An 18,739-nucleotide genomic window follows, 5' to 3' on the forward strand; every position below is an offset into this window, starting at 1 on the left:
TTCAACACCAAATAACAAAGTACAACTAAAATAATAAAATATCAATTCTTTTCCTACTTGAATCGCCAATTATGCACCATCCCGAAATAACAAATCACTACTAGAAAAAGTTCAAATACAGACGAAATTTAGAGAATGGATTTATTTTTTCTTTATTAGAGACATAATTAGAGACAAAAAAGAGCAATCAGAGACTGAAATTAAAATATATGTATTAGTGACAGATGGTTGAGACCGAATATTCCGTCTCTAAATTTGTCTCGTCTCTACATGATTTTTTTTAATTATAAATAAAAAATAGTTGGAGATGAATTTTAGAGACAAACTTTAGTCGTGTCTAATAATTTTCGTGTCTATATCCGTCTCTAATGAGTTAACTTGTTATTAAAATACTTCCTCTGGTTCTTTTTATAAGGAACACTTTGAGAAAAAAATTTGGTCCTTTTTATAAGAAACTTTGATCAAATTTCAAATGCTTTAAATGTTTAATTTCACTTATGCCCTTATTTATTATGGGAGAATATTAAAAATTAGTAAGTAAGTTAATTGAATTAAGAGTAATTAAATAAGGGTATACATTAAATAAATTTCGTCTCCGAGTATTTCTATCCTATTGTCCATCTCTATTATATTAACATAATCCTATTTCTAGGGATGGCAACGGGCGCCCATGGGTGTGGGTTTGACACTTACCACACCCACACCCGAAATCATCACCCAAACTCAAAGGTTGTTCGGGTGGCAAAACAACACCCACACCCATTGGATTCGGGTTTTTTCCACCCAAACACAAACCCGCAGCACATTTGAAAATAATTTGCAAATTTAAGGAATTAAATTCCAATATAGACTTTGAATTAAATTTCAACTAAAATTAAGGTCTTCCAAGGAAATTCAAACATAGACTTTCAAGAAATTACAACATAGACTTTCAAGAAATTAAATTACAACTAAAATTTAAGGTCTTCCAAGGAAATTGAGAGAAACTATGAGAGTAATTAGGTAATTATAAAATATTTCATGTGAGTGTATGGGTTTCGGGTGTGGGTTTGACTGATACCAAACCCACACTCATATTATCGAGTGTCACCCGAACCCAAACTCAAACCCAGTCAAATCGGGTTTCGCCCGTTGACTTGCGTTTAGATTCGGGTGGGTCTCTCGGGTTTGAGATTTTTTTGTCATCCCTACCTATTTCATTTTGTGCCAATTATGGTTTTTTCTAAAAATAATCTTATTTTGGGTACTTAATTAAAACTATTCATTAAGTCCTACAATATCAAATATATTTATATTATTTTTTCCACCTAATTTCGATTAAAATTTAAATATTAATTCATTATCATATAATTAATATTTAAATGAATATGCTATAATTAATAGGGTGCTGGGGCACTTTTAGGAAGAATAAATTAAATGGGTCCCACTTCTTTAACCTTGGTAGAAGTAAAATAATTAAATAAAAAAATATTATATAGCAATTTTTTTTTTTGCGAAAAGTAAACAGTGAACACAGCTTTGTTGAGCCTTTGCAGAAAAATCATTTCTTTTCTGTTGACAAAAGAGATCGGACGCCGGCAAGTAGATCAGAGCAGTTTGAATGTATGGTCGGTGAAGATTGGTTAGAGAAGAGATTAAATTGAAAATGGGGAAAAACAGCTTCACCGACGAGCAAGGTGGTTGTCGGCGACATGCACAAACAATGGATTAGCCAGATCCATTGTCAGTCGGAGCTTATCTGCAAAAAAAATGAACTAATCACCGGAAAACCGGAGAATCGCCGCACCGGAGAGTCATGACTGAGAAAATGGAGAAATAAATGGCTATCAACAAGCTTGATGAGTATAATTCAAAAAGAAACAAGCTTGATGAGTTGCTGGAAAATCCTTGCTTCGTTCATAGTTGTTGCCTTGTAAGTGGAATTGGATTCCATGAATTCAGGAACCATGTAGTCAGGCTGCAGTCAGTAATTTCCAACTGTACGATCAAAATTGAACGGCACAGATCTTATGCAGTTTTATTTTTTAAAATAATAAAAAGTCTGACTTAAAAACTTGAACCGTCTGATTTCAATCGGACAGTCCAGATCTTGCTGACTGCATGCAGTCATGATTTTTGACTGCACATGATCTGCATCCGTAAGTTGGTATGAAAGGTGGAAAGAGAAAAACAGTACCAGTAAAAAGAAAGAGATGAGCGTTACAGATTCTTTTAATATATTTTAATTAACATTTATCTCCATCTCTCTTCAATCAAGGCAAAATAAGTGGAACCCATTCCCTTTTAGTGTTTTTTAAACAGTGCCCCAAGTATTTGCCTAATTAAAATTTAGATCTCTCGCATCAAACCATGCAGACAGTTTTCCCTTGGAATTAGTGTCTTCTTCTTCTTCAAGCGCAATATCTTCTAGAGTAACTTGTGTAGAGAAATTTGGCTCAGGTTGTGTTTCAGGAATTCTATCATTGCTACTACCAACTTGAGACATTTACAAATTGGGTGGTCTTGGATACTTAAAAATAAGAATCAAGCACCGCCATGGATATTCCCTCTAGCGGCAACAAAATATAAGGATCTGTTAGTTAGCCTAAAAATTTAGTTAAGTACCTTGCAATAAAGTTGCTCTTATGTCACTTGTCTTCAGATATCAAGGAGTAGTCTAGTCTCCTTGCACTTTCAAGTTAGTTCACTATAATCACTCAAGATTACAATTGCCCAAATACCAAGTTTAGGACTTCTTGCCCAAGTTCACAAGTTTAGGACTTCCTTGCCCAAACACACCAGTCTAGGACTTTCTTGCTCAAGTACCATGTACAAGAAACTTCAACTAAATTAAAACAAATTGCAGAAAGTTTACAATGATTCAATGAACACTTGATATACTATTAGAGGTGTGTACAAAATACAACACATTCAAGACTCTTCTAACACTATTCTAAGATACAAAGTTCGTAAGAATTCATAAGTGTTTACACAACTTTTGAATTTGACAGAGTATAAGCGTTTTTCAGAGGCTGGCGAGTCGTGATGATGATCTTCAACTTATGCCTCTCTATATATAGGCAGATAGAAATATATTCGTTAAAGATGACCGTTGAGAAGCTTGTTGGACCTTGCAATTTGCTTCTGCATAGCCATTGCAATCTGGGTAATAACTACTCCAAGCTTTAATGAGGAGAACTAATGTCTTTACATTCCCGGCAAAAAGACAAATCCTATGACAATGATGTATTCCCTCCGGTCCTTTTTATAAGTAACACTTTGAAAAAATCACACAGACCAAGGAAGCACAGTTAACATAGTTATTTTCACTTAATACTTTTATAAATTTAAATTTATTCCATGTATACCCTTATTTAATTAATATTTATTCAACCAACTTACTTATTTTTAAATTTTATCTCATAATAAATAAGGGCATAAGTGAAATTGAACATTTAAAACATTTGAAAATTGGTCAAAGTTTCTTATAAAAATGATTAAATTTTTTCCCCAAAATGTTCCCTATAAAAAGGACCGGAGGGAGTACTTTCTTCCTTCCTCTTTGTCAACTTTGATGTGAACCTCTATAACTCTAAAGTCTGATCTTCCAAAGACAGACTTACTCAGAGTTTGTTGTTCATAGCCTCCGAAGTTTTTCAACTTCTGAAGCTTAGTAGCCTCTGAACGTCTTCAATGTCTACTACTCAGAGTTGGCTTTCAGCTTCTCTTTTTCTCGTTCAAGTGGATGTAAATCTTTCATTCCCGCACACTTGAACAAATATCAGTAATACCAATTGTTCTTTTATACTTTGTTATCATCAAAACTATTAGAGAGATATTTAACAAAACCAATTTTGTTCTAACAATGTTGACACTCATTTTTAAATTGAGTGTTTACATAATCTCATAACAAGTATTATACATATGTATTTTTCTGTGATGACTAATCTCTATTAGGGAACTTAGGAGGCATATAAGGTGGATTCTCTTCTTTATATGCATGAGACATGAATCAAACCCCTAACCACGTTTGAAGGGACAAACCTTTACAACTTGGACAATTCATTGTTGGTCAAATATAGTAATTCTTTTTTTTTTTTGCAAGAGTTCAAATATATTAATTCTAACACAACTAAACTATTTTAAATTTCATAATTTGTAATTTTATAAAAAATAATGTATAAGTATTTGTAGAAATAGTATTAAAAGAAAAAAAAGACAAGTCGACTCAGTTAGCATAATATTGCATTATGACCTTGCTTGGATTAGCTTATTTTTGAGCCTATACAAATAGCTTATGTAATTTTTATGTATTATCATAAGTTTGTCAAGTTATTTTATGATAAAATAGCTTATAAAAATACAATTTTCAGTAGTGTAAACTTTTAAAATAACATAAAACCTAATTTATATTGCATAAACTGTTTGCATAATAAAATAAAAAAATAAGCCAATCAAAATAGGACCTATGTATATTGAGGCGGGCTTGAAACCACTTATCAACATAAAAAAAAAAAAAAAACCTGAAGTGAAGAAAACAAAAACGCTAAAAAAGAAGAAAAAAGAAAGTACACCATAAATCCATTTATGGCAATCTCTCTCAACCATAAATGATAGCCACTATATTTAATTTAACGGTAGAAAGAGAAACTCCCCTCCATAAATAGAAATACACCATAACAAGTATCATGTTTCTTTTGACATTTTTTTTGTGACATATTAAAATATAAAATTGAGATATATTTATTATTAAAAAAAGAATTTAATTTATATGCACCGTCAGTGTAAAGTTATTTTACACATGCATTTAATAATATACTGACACATCATGTATGATATTTAAAAACACATGATGTGTCACATTCATTAAATGATATGACAATGCATCATTGAATGTATGTGTAAAGAATTTTTACAGCGACAGTGCACAACAATTAAACTCTTAAAAAAAATTGAAAAACTCTAGAACAAAAGTTTGAAAATTTAATTATTATAAAAGTAAAGTTTGAAATTTAATGATCTTTTTAAATAAACTTAATTAAATTATTTGATCATATATACAAATTTTAAAAATTCAAATTAACATTGTAACAAAAAAAATCCCACGAGAATATTTTTTCCGCGTTGTTCTTGATATTAGTTTTATACTACTACTAACATACAGTACATAATAAGAAGGGTAAATAGGGTTTTACCCCCTTGCAAAATAGGAGAATTTTGCATTACCCCCTGTAAAATAAAAAGTTGTGATTCCCCCCTCGTAATATTAAGATTCTTTGTTTTACCCCCTGAATTGACAACATGGATTTGGAATCTTAATTTTGCTGACATGGCAACCATACGTGACTTTTTTTTTTTTTACACATGGCTTTTTTTTATTACTGTTTTTATTTATTTAATTTTTATTTTGCCACATATTGAGCTATGTCATTTAAAAAAAAAATAAAAAATAAAAAACAAAAAAGGGGAAAAACAAACAGCAAGAAACATCAACAATCTTCACCACTCTCATGGGAAGAACAAACAACAACAACCCATTCTTTCATTCAATTAAAAAAAAAAAAAATCAAAACAACAACAACAAACTTCATCTTCAATCTTAAATTTCATGTCATCAATTCAATCTCAAACCCATAAATCCAAAACCATAAAAAACTCATAAGTTTCTCAAAACATAAAATCTCACAGTTCATTCTCCACCACCAGCCACCACCACCGTCGTCGTCCATCTCTCTTTCCCACTAATTGCATCTTTCTTCCTTGCAGCATCACTCTCACTAATTTCCGCCGATTTTCAGATCTGAATTTTGTTGTTTGTTAATTTTCCAAAAAATTAAAATTAAATCAGAATTAATGATGTTTGGAGAACATGTGTTGTTATTTTTCTTGAACTTGTAATTGCTAACCCAACCCATATCCTTCACCAAGATCAAAGGAATGAACACGTGAGAGGTAGAGACCAGGAAGGAGAGGGATGAAAGAGTTGATTATGTTAGGGTTGTTGTTGGTGGTGGTGGTGGTTATGGAGGAGGTGGATGAAGAGTTTGAATTGGAGGAATTGTGGAGATGATGATTTTTTTTTTTATTTAGGGATTTGAGATGAAAGTTGCTTCCTGAGATTTGATATGAATGTTGTTTTTTGGAAAAAAAAATTTGTGGGATTTGAGATGAAGATTTTTTTATATTTTAAATAACAATGATTTGGAATAATTATAATAATAAAAATAAATAAAAATTTTAAGAAAATTCACATATGCATGCCACATCATTAAAGAAAAAGATTTCATGTCCAGTTGGCGAATTAGGGGGGTAATTGAATGAATCTTTATATTACAGGGGGTAATCACAAATTTTTTTTTTGCAGGGGGTAATGCAAAATTCGCCCATTTTGCAGGGGATAAAACCCTATTTACCCTAATAAGAATATAGAGTTATAAATCAAGCAATATAAAAAAAATAATAACATTTTTGTAGGAAGAAAATATATTAACACGTCAAATACAAATGTTCTTATTTTCTTTTTAAGTAAATATATAAATGGATTCTTTTTAAGCAATTTCTTTTTAAATATTTATCGGAATATAAAAATAGGGGATTTAAAGTCAATCCTATACTACTAAAAAAAGACAAATTCTAAATTAGGAAATTGAATTGTTATAGAGTATTTTTCTTTATGGAGGTGTTATTTTCTTTTCATTTCACCGTTAGATTTAAAATGATGGCTAGGATTAATTGTTGAGAGAGATTAAGACAAACAGAGATTGAGAGGATCCAAATCCTAACGGTAACACTGAACAGTGAGATAAGCGTTTCAAAAACGCTAAGAGAGAGAGAGCTGAAGAAAAATGGAGAGAGAGAGAGCGGTTACTTACCTTTTTTTTTTTTTTTACACACAAAAACTTAACTCATTTCATTAATCAAAAGGTTCTCAATACAAGGAGGAATCGAATAAAAATCACAGCGACTAGCCCAAGATTTGGCCACCCTAACTAGCTTATGAGCAACCAAATTTACTTGACGCTTTACAAACTTTACCTCAAAGTTAGAACTTAAAAGCAACACGTTCTTAATATTTGAAACTACCAATTGTGAGTCACTTTCAAACGTAATATGTTGTCCACGAAGGTTGCATGTACTGTGAACAGACAACATATTACGTTTGGTTACTTACCTTTTTGAATTTTCTGAATATTGAAATTAGTTAGAAGAAGAAAACTCAGAGATCTGGTTCTCTGTTTCAGATCGTAGCTTAGAGTCTCGTTTAGGGTTTCGGTTTCGATCGATCCCTATTTTTCAGACACACACAACACAAACGCTTTCATCTCTCAATTTCGCTTTTCGATCCGTTCATTTTCATCATCTATGGCGGCGATCGAAGAAGTATCGGTCCTCGCTGATTCCATGCGTCAAGCTTCTGCGTTACTCGCGGACGAAGATACCGGCGAAACTTCCAATTCTAGAAGACCTTCAACTTTCTTCAACGTTGTTTCTCTCGGCAACATCGCAAGTCTCCACAATTTCAATTCTCATGATCACAATCGTTATCGTAGCTTCAATTTTGTTGTTTTTTGCGATTTTGATTTCAATTTCGATTTTCTAGGGTTTTTGTAAATCAGCGGTTTTGAACAATTTAATTGGACATCCAGTTCTGGTAAGTTAGGTTTTGAAACTCTTTAATCTCAATTTGGAAGATGAAATGAAATTGAAAGTGGTTAATGCCGTATATATTCATATCCGTTGTTTTGTTTTCTTCAGGTGCTTTAAGACATTCATTGCAGGTCTGTGTATGAATGATTGATGATTGATTTTGGTTACCTTAATGTGTTTTATTTAGAGTATTAGATATAATAGAGCAATACAGATATGAAAAGGTAATAAATTTCTTGATTATTACCATTTCCCATCCAAAGTTGCTGTCTTTCTTGACAATACAGTAGTCATCTGGTGAATTTTTTGTATAACCGGGTAGCAAACTGGGTTGAAATTAACCCAAGCAAAAACAACTCAGTTATTTTTAATTATGGTCGTATAGAATCATCCAGAACTGCACGAGTTCACAACAATTCACGTGATTTTGCTTCATTCTCAATTCTACACACACACACACACGATCGGATCGTGATTTTCATAACAATGATTATGAGGCCAGATCATTTCTGATAGTTCCCTGTATCTGAACCCTGTAAAATACTTATTTCTATATAAACATTGAATCATTTCATTTATCAGACAGATCTAGTGTGTTTGCGGTACCATAGTTTTTTCTCTTGTACCATGATTTCTAACATCTATCCTCCCAGCTCCACCTCTGAAGTTGGTTGATTTACCTGGGTTGGATCAGCGCACCATGGATGGATCAAGAGTAAGAGGTATTGTACCTGCAGCTCAAGCACCCGAACTTGCTTCATCTTGAGACCCAAGAATGGCAAAGGAATATGATGCAGAAGGTAGATATTCACATTTTTATTTTTTATTAATTCTTTTAAATAAAAGATGTGAAAATTTTCTCCCGAGGACTTGCTCGGTTCCTTTCTCTCTTAGTTTTGTCTTTGTGAATTAATTAACTAAGAAGTTCTGATTTCCATCATTTGTCTTACCCCAATATCTATCTCTATTGTTTTCCATTTTGAAATAGATTTCTTGTGATGTTGCTGGCAGATGCAAAAACCATTCAATTTAGAGACAAAGTCGTAAAGAAGAGTGGGATCTGAAAAATATTTATGGGATGAAAATTGAAAAGAAGGTCGCTGATATGGTTAGTGAAGATCAAGTTGATATTTTATGTTGGTAGAACTTATTGGTCATATTGCAAACAATACGTGGGGAATGATGACATGTCGACTTGCTCTAGGTATTTTTCACAATTCTGTATGTATACTTTTTTCCTTTGTTTTTCAACTTTACATATTTTCTTATTCTTACTTTCTACACAACACGTATATAGTTTTCCTTTTTTCTATTCCAATCTCTGTTCAGTTCATCATTTTTTTTTGGGAAGATTCAAATGAGTATTTTATTGCATATGTTGGTATATTATTTTTGAATTTCACAAAGTATATTTTTGTGAATTAATGTGATTTTCTGTGCAATAGAAACTGGAAGAATTGTTTGACAGTGCTTCTTAGTTTAGCGTGGCTAGTGAGAAACTGGAAGAATTTTTTTTTGACGCGATAGTGAGACAAAGGTTTCTTTCGACCATAGAACAGTTGCTGACCTTTCATTAAATTTTTCCACGATGACCCTTGAGTTAAATTCTTATTGGCTATATAAATTCGTATATATGTTGCCTCAATTAGCCTTATTAAAAGTTGCGTCGATGACCTTAAGTCCAATTCTTATTAGCTATATAAATTCGTTTATATGTTGCCTCAATGACCCTTAAGTCCAATTCCTATTGGCTATATAAATTCGGTTATAAGTTGCCTTTATGATCCTTATTAAATGTTGTCTCGACGACCATGAAGTCCAATTCATATTGGCTATATAAATTCGGTTACATGTTGCCTTGATGACCCTTATTAAATGTTGCCTCAATGACCCTTATTAAATGTAGCCTCAATGACCCTTAAGTCCAATTCCTATTGGCTATAAAAATTCGGTTATAAGTTGCCTTTATGATCCTTATTTTGTCTCGACGACCATGAAGTCCGATCCATATTGGCTATATAAATTTGGTTACACGTTGCCTGGATGACACTAATTAAATGTTGCCTCAATGACGCTTATTAAATGTTGACTTAATGACCCTTAAGTCCAATTCCTATTGGCTGTATAAATTCGGTTATAAGTTGCCTTTACCACCATGAAGTCCAATTCATATTGGCTATATAAATTTGGTTACATGTTGCCTGGATGACCCTTATTAAATGTTGCCTCAATGACGCTTATTAAATGTTGCCTCAATGACCCTTAAGTCCAATTCCTATTGGCTATATAAATTCGGTTATAAGTTGCCTTTATGATCCTTATTAAATGTTGTCTCGACGACCATGAAGTCCAATTCATATTGGCTATATAAATTCGGTTACATGTTGCCTGGATGACCCTTATTAAATGTTGCCTCAATAACCCTTAAGTCCAATTCCTATTGGCTATATAAATTCGGTTATAAGTTGCTTTTATGATCCATATTAAATGTTGTCTCGACGACCATGAAGTCCAATTCATATTGGCTATATAAATTCGGTTACATGTTGCCTGGATGACCCTTATTAAATGTTGCCTCAATGACGCTTATTAAATGTTGCCTCAATGATCCTTAAATCCAATTCCTATTGGCTGTATAAATTCGGTTATAAGTTGCCTTTACGACCATGAAGTCCAATTCATATTGGCTATATAAATTTGGTTACATTACATGTTGCCTGGATGACCCTTATTAAATGTTTCCTCAATGATGCTTATTAAATGTTGCTTCAGTGACCTTTATGTCCAATTCCTATTGGCTATATAATTTCGGTTATAAATTGCCTTTATGATCCTTATTAAATGTTGTCTCAACGACAATGAAGTCCAATTCTTATTGGCTATATAAATTCGGTTACATGTTTCCTCAATGACCGTTATTAGATGTTGCATCGATAACCCTCAAGTCCAATTCTTATTGGCTATATAAACTCGGTTAAATGTTGCCTCAATGATGCTTATTAAATGTTGGCTTGACGACCCCCAAGTGTCATTTTTGAACATGTGCTAGTTGATTGTGTTTGTTTAGAGACAAAGCCTTGAAGCTTTCTTGACTACTTAAAGAAAGTCATTGAACACACCTCTAATTTCTCAATTGTTGGTATTTTTGTATATTGTTGTGCTCTGGAATTTTGTAGGTTAAATTACCACTGTTTGCTTATATTCAATTTCAAAATTTGATTGATAAATTCGGTCAAACATAGCTACATAGTAAATAACAAATCTTCTTTGAAGTAGAGTAAATAACAAATCTAATGGAAGGGTTAATTTTCATTTCCTCTTCAAGCTTCAGTATATGAAGTTTCAGCTGTAGAACAAGTTAGAAAAAGAACTTGCAAGGAGTACTCTTTGAATCAAAACACTTTACATCCACCCTTTGAATATGTTAAACTTGCTTGCCACATCTTTGTATGCTTGATTGAATAGAATACCTTGACAAAAGATAACTAGTATATGTTTTTCTTATACTCTCTATTTTAGGAAATTTCATTTGCATATGTAAATGAAAGTTTATCCGGTTTATCTAGTGGTTCTAATTCAAACACTAAATTGATAGGGGCTGCAAATTCTATATTTTGGGTACAATGTTGAGAGTTTGAACCTCAATCCCCATAAATCAATTTCAACAATTGTAAATTTGATGTCCAATTATCTGTACGAGTGAAAATCTTTATCTGTTAAGGCTTGTTTTCAATTTATCACTTGTTTTTTTTTAAAACAATTATCACTTGTTTATCTAGCAGTCCTTATTTGATTGGATATGAAGCAAGTGAACAATGCATATCCACAACATTTATATTTGAGCTATCAGTCATTCCTAATAAACACAGTTTCGTACTTGCAGCTTTCTTAGCTAGCAAGGCTTCAACTCTGGCTATTTTGGCAGAAACTACTACCATTGCTCTGTCTTTGAGGTGTATGAACTGGTGTTTTTTTGTCAGGTAGCCTAGTGGCTAGAATTCCACCCTTAAGGTAGAGTGTCCGGAGTTTGAACCCAGCTCTTGCATATAAAATGCTATGTCCCTACCAACTGAGCTAAGTTCACGGGACAAGTGTGTGAACTGTTTTTATTACTGTTAGAATGGAGTTTTTATTTTTATTTTTATATGTGATGTTTTGTCTTTGAATTTATATTTGATGCTTGCATGACTGAAGTTGTGTTATAGAATGTGGTAGATGGAAAATGTTGAGAGTGAGGAGCTGAGATGTAGTATAAGGTGGAGGGAAGGGGAAGTGTAAAGAAAACTACTGTGAAAAACGTTACAACTTAGGGTAAATAAGTTTTGGCTGAAAGAGCCAATGGCTAGTCCTTTGTTGGTTACATCTTGTTGGTTAATTTTTTTTTTTTTTGAAAAAGCTAAAACTTGTTGGTTAATTTTTAAAAAGTTCACTGGTCTTTATGTAGGGATGTAGCCCTTAGATCTATTTGGACGTTAACTCAGCTAATCTACTTGCACCTCAACTCAGCTATGCCATGTATTTAATGTGTTTTAAGGGATAGAGATGGCATTGGTCGAATTCTGAATAGCCTAACCAGACTTATTTACCTTAGTAGCTAGAAGATATACTCCTTGGACTCTCTCCTCAGGTATGTAACCATGTTCTGCATAATCTTGTAGAAATTATTAGTGAACACTAGCACTAATACCATGGTAAGGAGTATGATCAATCGGAAGGGGTTAGAAATTCTCACTTATGCAGTTTGTATACAAAAAGAGAAGTTAGCACTATTTTAAACATGAGTTAGTAGCTAGGCAATACTAAATCTTTAAATTTAACTCAAATGTTTGTATATGTTGTCACACAACCCTTGAATACAACCAATTCTTAAGAGTAAAACTAAAAGCAAAACTTAACAATTGTCACATAGCATATATGCTAAAGTACTATTCCAAACACAACATTCATTGAGCATAATTGTGAAATGACAAACAATTTTGACATGGGGTTTTCTCTAAAATTTTATTAGGTCAAATATGATATGCATACCATAAACAAGTGCAATTGGATTAGTAATACTTGATTTGGACTCCTATAATTAAAAGTGAGAGTTTTAGGCTTAAACAAGTGACTTGCAATGTCAAACTTTGAATCACATCAGTACCTAGCTGAACCCTTCACCAACAATTTCAATTGGTAAAAATAAGTTTGTATGTAGAAATGGATAGACCAATTTAAGTACTAGAACTCAGAATTTAAGTACAAATAGTATTTCTGGTATGATGTTGAACTACACTTAAAAGAAACAACTTTTATAGGTTAAAATAAGTTAGGGTACCAACTTCCAAGTTTAGGGGACAAGTATAACTAGACCCCGTTAAAACCAAAATGGAGGCTTAATTATGACTAGTTATAGTTTCAATTGCCAAATTTTATCGTCCATAATATTTTTATCAGCTGCAATTTACTTGATGTGAGAAAGTAGAATAGCATTTAGATTGAAGACTCATCAAAACAATGTTTCCTTCCAGGGATTGGGTAGGCGATGTATGAGATTATATCAACAATTCACATCTTGGGACATCCTGAACAGCCTCTGGTGATAGGATATCTATCTCTTATTATTTTACACACTCTATGTCATATTTCATAGAAGCTCCCCTTATCTATCACGACTACGCCAAATATAAAAGGATTGTTTATTCAGCTGTTGTCAAGGTATCATTTATGAATCCATGTATAAATGCTTCATATAATTTTTTTAATGCATTTCATCAATTTTTGAAGTTTTTGTGGTGTATTTGGGCTTACAATAGGTAAGTATATAATATATTTTCCAGTTCAATCTTAAAATTATAGGTTTGGTTTATCTTTACTCTCTGACATGAACTGAAAAAAGTTTTGGTCGGTTTGCTTTCGAATGTGTTTCTTTTTCTTTGATAGTAGAAATGTGAAACAAATATTAGAGGAGCCTGAGACATTTTTTTCTTCAGGGAAACTGAAAATATCTTTTGGCAGAGTGATTTGTGATCTTTTGGAAGAGAAAGTTTTTCAATCTTTGCAGATGCTTATAGATCTAGGAAATTAATTAATTTAGGAATTATTGTTACTTTTTTTGGAAGCAAATGGCACAATTTAAGATTTTTTTTTCTCTGGCCACTTAGCAATTGGTACTCCTACATAATATTGAAATGTTGTTAGATATACGATATTTTTTAAGCTGTAGCCCTTTATTCTGGTTTCATGTTGTAATTCAATCAGGACTGATATGCATAAGGTTTAAGTATTATAAAGTTACAATTTTCACACGAGCACATATACAATAAGCTTTCTGGAGTGTATCTACTTGATTATATCCTAACATTTGCTGAATCGATCTATTAGGAATGTTGAAATTATGATCTTCTACTTGCTTTAGGAGATCTTAATAAGCATCGGAAAACTAACATTTAGTTGTCATAAGCCATGAATGAAGTTGGTAGTGGTTTCTAGTTGTCATAAGCCATAGAAGTAGCTTTATAGTACCATGATATATGGATTATCAGACTTAGTAAGGGAGAATCAATTCTAGCCTGCATGGAGACATGACCATAATATGTCTTGACATAATTCAGATTTCCATAATTTGTCTTATCCTCAATAGCTATTTTTTCCCATTTTGAAATTGATTTCTTGTGATGTTGCTGGCAGATGCAAGAACCATTCAGTTTAGAGACAAAGTCGTAAAGAAACGTGGGATCTGGAAAAAAATTTATGGGACTGGTGAAAAGAAGGTCACCGATATGGTTAGAGAAGATCAAGTTGATATTTTGGTAGAACTTACTGGTCATATTACAAACAATACACTGGGAATGATGGCATGTCGACTTGCTCTAGGTATTTTTCTTAATTCTGTATGTATACTTTTTTCCTTTGTTTTTCAACTTACATATTTTCTTATTCTTACTTTCTACACAACACATATATATAGTTTTCCTTTTTATATTCCAGTCTCTGTTTAGTTTATCATTTGTTTTTGGCGAAGATGCAAATTAGTATTTTATTGCATATGTTGGTATATTATTTCTGAATTTCACAGTATATTTCTGTGAATTAATGTGATTTTTCTGTATAATAGAAATTGGAAGAATTGTTTGATAGCACTTCTTAGTTTAGTGTGGTTAGTGAGATACTGGAAGAATTATTTTTGATGTGATAGTGAGACAAATGTTTCTTTCAACCTTAGAACAGTTAATCTTCTTCATCTTCTTATTCTTAACCATGATCACATGCAAAACAAAGGAAAAACGGTTTTAGAAAATCTATTTTCAAAAATACAAAGAAAAAATCCATTTTTTTAAATCTAAAACAAACAGACCCAATATCTATTACTTTATGTTGACTCGATGACCCTTATGTCCCATTGCTGCTGACGAAATTAATTTGAACATGATTAAATGATTCTTCGATGACAGTACAATCACATATAACTTTTAGCTTCCATTTCCTTTTCATTTCAATTTTGAATTTCAACATGTACTAGTTTTTGTTGTTTTTTAACGGGTTGCGTTGAGAATTAGATTTGATGTGGAAGAGAAAAATTGCCTAATTAACATGGTTTTGCTTGAAAAAAGGTACAAATTTTTTCTCGATTATTTAGAAAGATGCAATCTTTTGTCGAAAGACCCTGTTTGACACCCTTGATGACCCTTATTAAAAGTTGTCTGGATGACCCTTAAGTCCAATTTCTATTGGCTATATAAATTCGGTTATAAGTTGCCTTTATGATCCTTATTAAATGTTTTCTCGACGATCGTGAAGTCTAATTCTTATTGGCTACATAAATTCGGTTACATTTTGCCTCGATGATTCGATGACCCTTAGGTCAAATTCTTATTGGCTATATAATTTCGGTTATAAGGTGCCTCAATGACCCTTATTAAATGTTGTCCGACGACAATGAAGTCCAATTCTTATTGGCTATATAAATTCGGTACATGTTTCATCGATCACCCTTATTAGATGTTGCCTCAATGACCCTTAAGTCCAATTCTTAATGGCTATATCAATTCGGTTAAATGTTGCCTCAATGATGCTTAATAAATGTTTCCTCAATGACCTTTAAGTCCAATTAATATTGGGATTATAAATTCGGTTAATTGTTAACTTGATGAGTCTTATATCTCATTGCTGCTGACGAAATAAATTTGAACATGGTTAAATGGTTACACGATGATAGTATAATCTACATGTCAAGGTAAGTTCACTATTTTTCCTGATTATTTAGTAATTTCAATCTTTTGCAGAAAGATCCTATTTGACAATATTTTGAATTAGGCCAATATTTTGCAAAGAGTGTTAGCTTTCTCAAAAGCTTTTGTATTGGCTAAATTCTAACCGACGTGGTTAAATGTCGCTTCGATGACCTATAAGTCTTACTAGACTAGATACCTATATTTGATATGGTGGGGGTGATATATTGACCCAAAATATATTCGTTATTGAATCGATAAAATATTTTAAGATGGTTATATGTTGCCTCCATGACACTTAAGTTCAATTTCTATTGGCTCTGCAAATTCTCATATGGTTAAATATTGCATTGACGATCCCCAAGTCCAAATCCTGTTGGCTAGATAAATTCGATTATATGTTACCTCGATGAGCCTTAATTAAATTTTTTCACGATGACCTTTTAAGTCCAATTCTTGCTATTGGATTATATGTTGCCTCAATGACCCTTATTATAAATTGGCGAGGCTATGGAGGTTGAATATGGTGGTTGTGAATTCCAAGCACATAGGGGAGTGATACCTGGAAAAACGTTAGCACTCCGACGCTCAAGTCAGTATTTGATCGAGGGAAAATGCTAAGCAATTAGGTCAATATTGTGTACCTTGAATGCTTGAGGGATATGCGTATTTATAGGCTGAGCCTTGCATGGATATCTATGGAGAGTGGCAATCCCACTACGTTAGTGGAGTGTGGAATAGTACTACAAAAGGATTTTTACTATGCTAGATTGCTATTGGCCGGAGTCATGTGCCATATAAAGACATATATACCCTTATATTGGAGAGTTATCCTATGTTTGGTAACATGTATATATTGGAGTCAATGCACCTCACAACTTTGTTGGGCCTTTAGTGTACTTGGGTTTTAGTTCAGTCCGGAACAGTTGCCCCTAAGTTCATGCTATGAAGATAACAAAGGTTTGAGTCTTCTGCGTTTGGGACATGGAGCTCGTGGATGTTTCGAGGACGGAACATCACTTGTCTTTAACATGCAACTCCTAAAAAGGAAATGAAAGATAAATGAGTAAAGTAATTGAGACTAAAATCATAATACACATAGACGTAGTTTATCGAAATACTTATCTTTTGATATTATTTCTCTTGCAATTGTGGAGAAATATTGAATCTCTTAGACGAAATCTTAAGATTACTTTATTCGGTTCCGTTATGAGCATGTCCCATTTAAAGTTATTGAGAATATGCCGCATGCGTAACATAAGTGTTTGTTGTGGAGTGTTTCCGTTCTCGTAATTATCCGTTGTGTCCAAAAACTCTTGGGTCTCCCTTATAGGGGAGTCCATTTTCCTCCTCTTGTCTCCTCCATGACAACTATCATTTTTTGTGAGTCTATTCAGCTATCGTCATTTGATCAAATCTTCAATAGCATCTTTCAGTTTTTTGTCCATGACTTTTGTGGAATCTACATAATTTAGTACTATCTGTCCTAGATGATTCGTTGATCTCTCTTGGGAATCTCACTCCTGCTTCCACAAATTAAGTATTCACGCACTCTTGTAGGATTCTTTATGTGGTTGTGTCTAGAGGGGTGTACTCATAGTAGTTCTCCCTTGGCCCATTTTTTTGCTTTTTCTCCTCTCTCATTCTTCTTCAAAAATATTTTGTCCTTTTCAACTTTATTTACCAGCAGCTTCTCCTCATAATTAATATAGGGTTGAGTGCAGGTCAATAGTTCACCCATACTTTTGGGTTCCTTCAAACCTAGCTTCTTCTTAAACATTGAGTCCGTCCTCCAGCCCTTTTAAAAAAAATGAAGCACTTTAATCTGATTTATGCACCTTTAACTTCTACTAATCTCGTAAAGCGCTCAATATAATCACTAAGAGATTCGTCCTTCCCCTGGACAACAACAATGAGAGAAGCAAGAGTTTTTGGTTGGCGCTTCTTGGCGCCCTTGTGGTAAGGAGTGAGGTCCTTCTTCTTGTGACCATAGGGGTATTTTCTCTTCTTCAGCCTCTTGGAAGAGTTTTTCTAATGGTGGAGGTATGTAGGGAGGATATGCCTCCACCCCCATGTCCTTCGTTCCAAGTGCCACATCATCCATTGCCTATCTTGTTATCACATCCATGCAAAAATGTTAGCACTTTAATGCTTAAGTCCATAGGTTGTAACAACTCAATATGAGAGTGTATGAATTGGGTGAAATATGTGTACCTTGAGGGTGAGTGCATAGGCGTATATGGGCGCGGGATTGCATGTGGATATGCATAACAACGCTTAAGTCACCCAAAAATGTTAGCACTTCAACGCTTAAGTCAGTAACAACTCGATATGAGTGTGTATGAATTGGGTGAAATATGTGTACCTTGAGGGTGAGTGCATAAGCGTATATGGGAGCATGATTGCATGTGAATCTGCATAACAACCTTGTAGGCCCCTTTACGCGAGTGGAGTTGAGGATAGTGCAACTTAAGGGATGGTGAGGCTTTAATTGGATATGGATGAGTCATATTTAACCTTATTGTATGTTGGGCCTTTGAGTAATATGAGCTTTAGTCCAGTCTGAAACAACTCACTTATTTTTCTCTAAGAATAAATAACTACTTTTGGCGTTATTGTAATATTTTTTACAATTTAAATAGAATATAATTTTTTTAAAAAAAAATTGTTGAATTTTTTTATTAGGAATCTTTTTTATTTGACACGGGTCTCCAAAAACTCAAGACCGGCCGGCCGTGCTCAACACCGTGCCATATTTTTAATTTATATTAATTTAAAGGGAAATGTCATATATTACGAATCAAAATTTGAAGAAATGCAAGAATTACGCTGTTATTAACTTGTTATTACTTTTTTGCCCATCATTTGTCTTCTATTTTACCACCATTACCCCTTGTATGGTT

At 33.1% G+C, this 18,739-nt stretch overlaps 1 long non-coding RNA gene across 2 annotated transcripts; it reads left to right on the forward strand.

Moving 5' to 3' along the window:
* The first annotated feature begins 7,068 nt into the window (after positions 1-7,068).
* Positions 7,069-14,594, forward strand: LOC123911832. 2 transcript variants are annotated; one of them, XR_006810755.1, is made up of 5 exons: positions 7,069-8,426; positions 8,638-8,830; positions 12,071-12,253; positions 13,137-13,323; positions 14,296-14,594. It is a non-coding gene; the product is annotated as an uncharacterized LOC123911832 (long non-coding RNA). The 2 variants fall into 2 exon arrangements; XR_006810749.1 differs by lacking the exon at positions 12,071-12,253.
* Positions 14,595-18,739: the final 4,145 nt, after the last annotated feature.

The sequence above is a fragment of the Trifolium pratense genome, linkage group LG1, assembly GCF_020283565.1.
Source record: "Trifolium pratense cultivar HEN17-A07 linkage group LG1, ARS_RC_1.1, whole genome shotgun sequence".
NCBI lineage: Eukaryota > Viridiplantae > Streptophyta > Magnoliopsida > Fabales > Fabaceae > Trifolium > Trifolium pratense.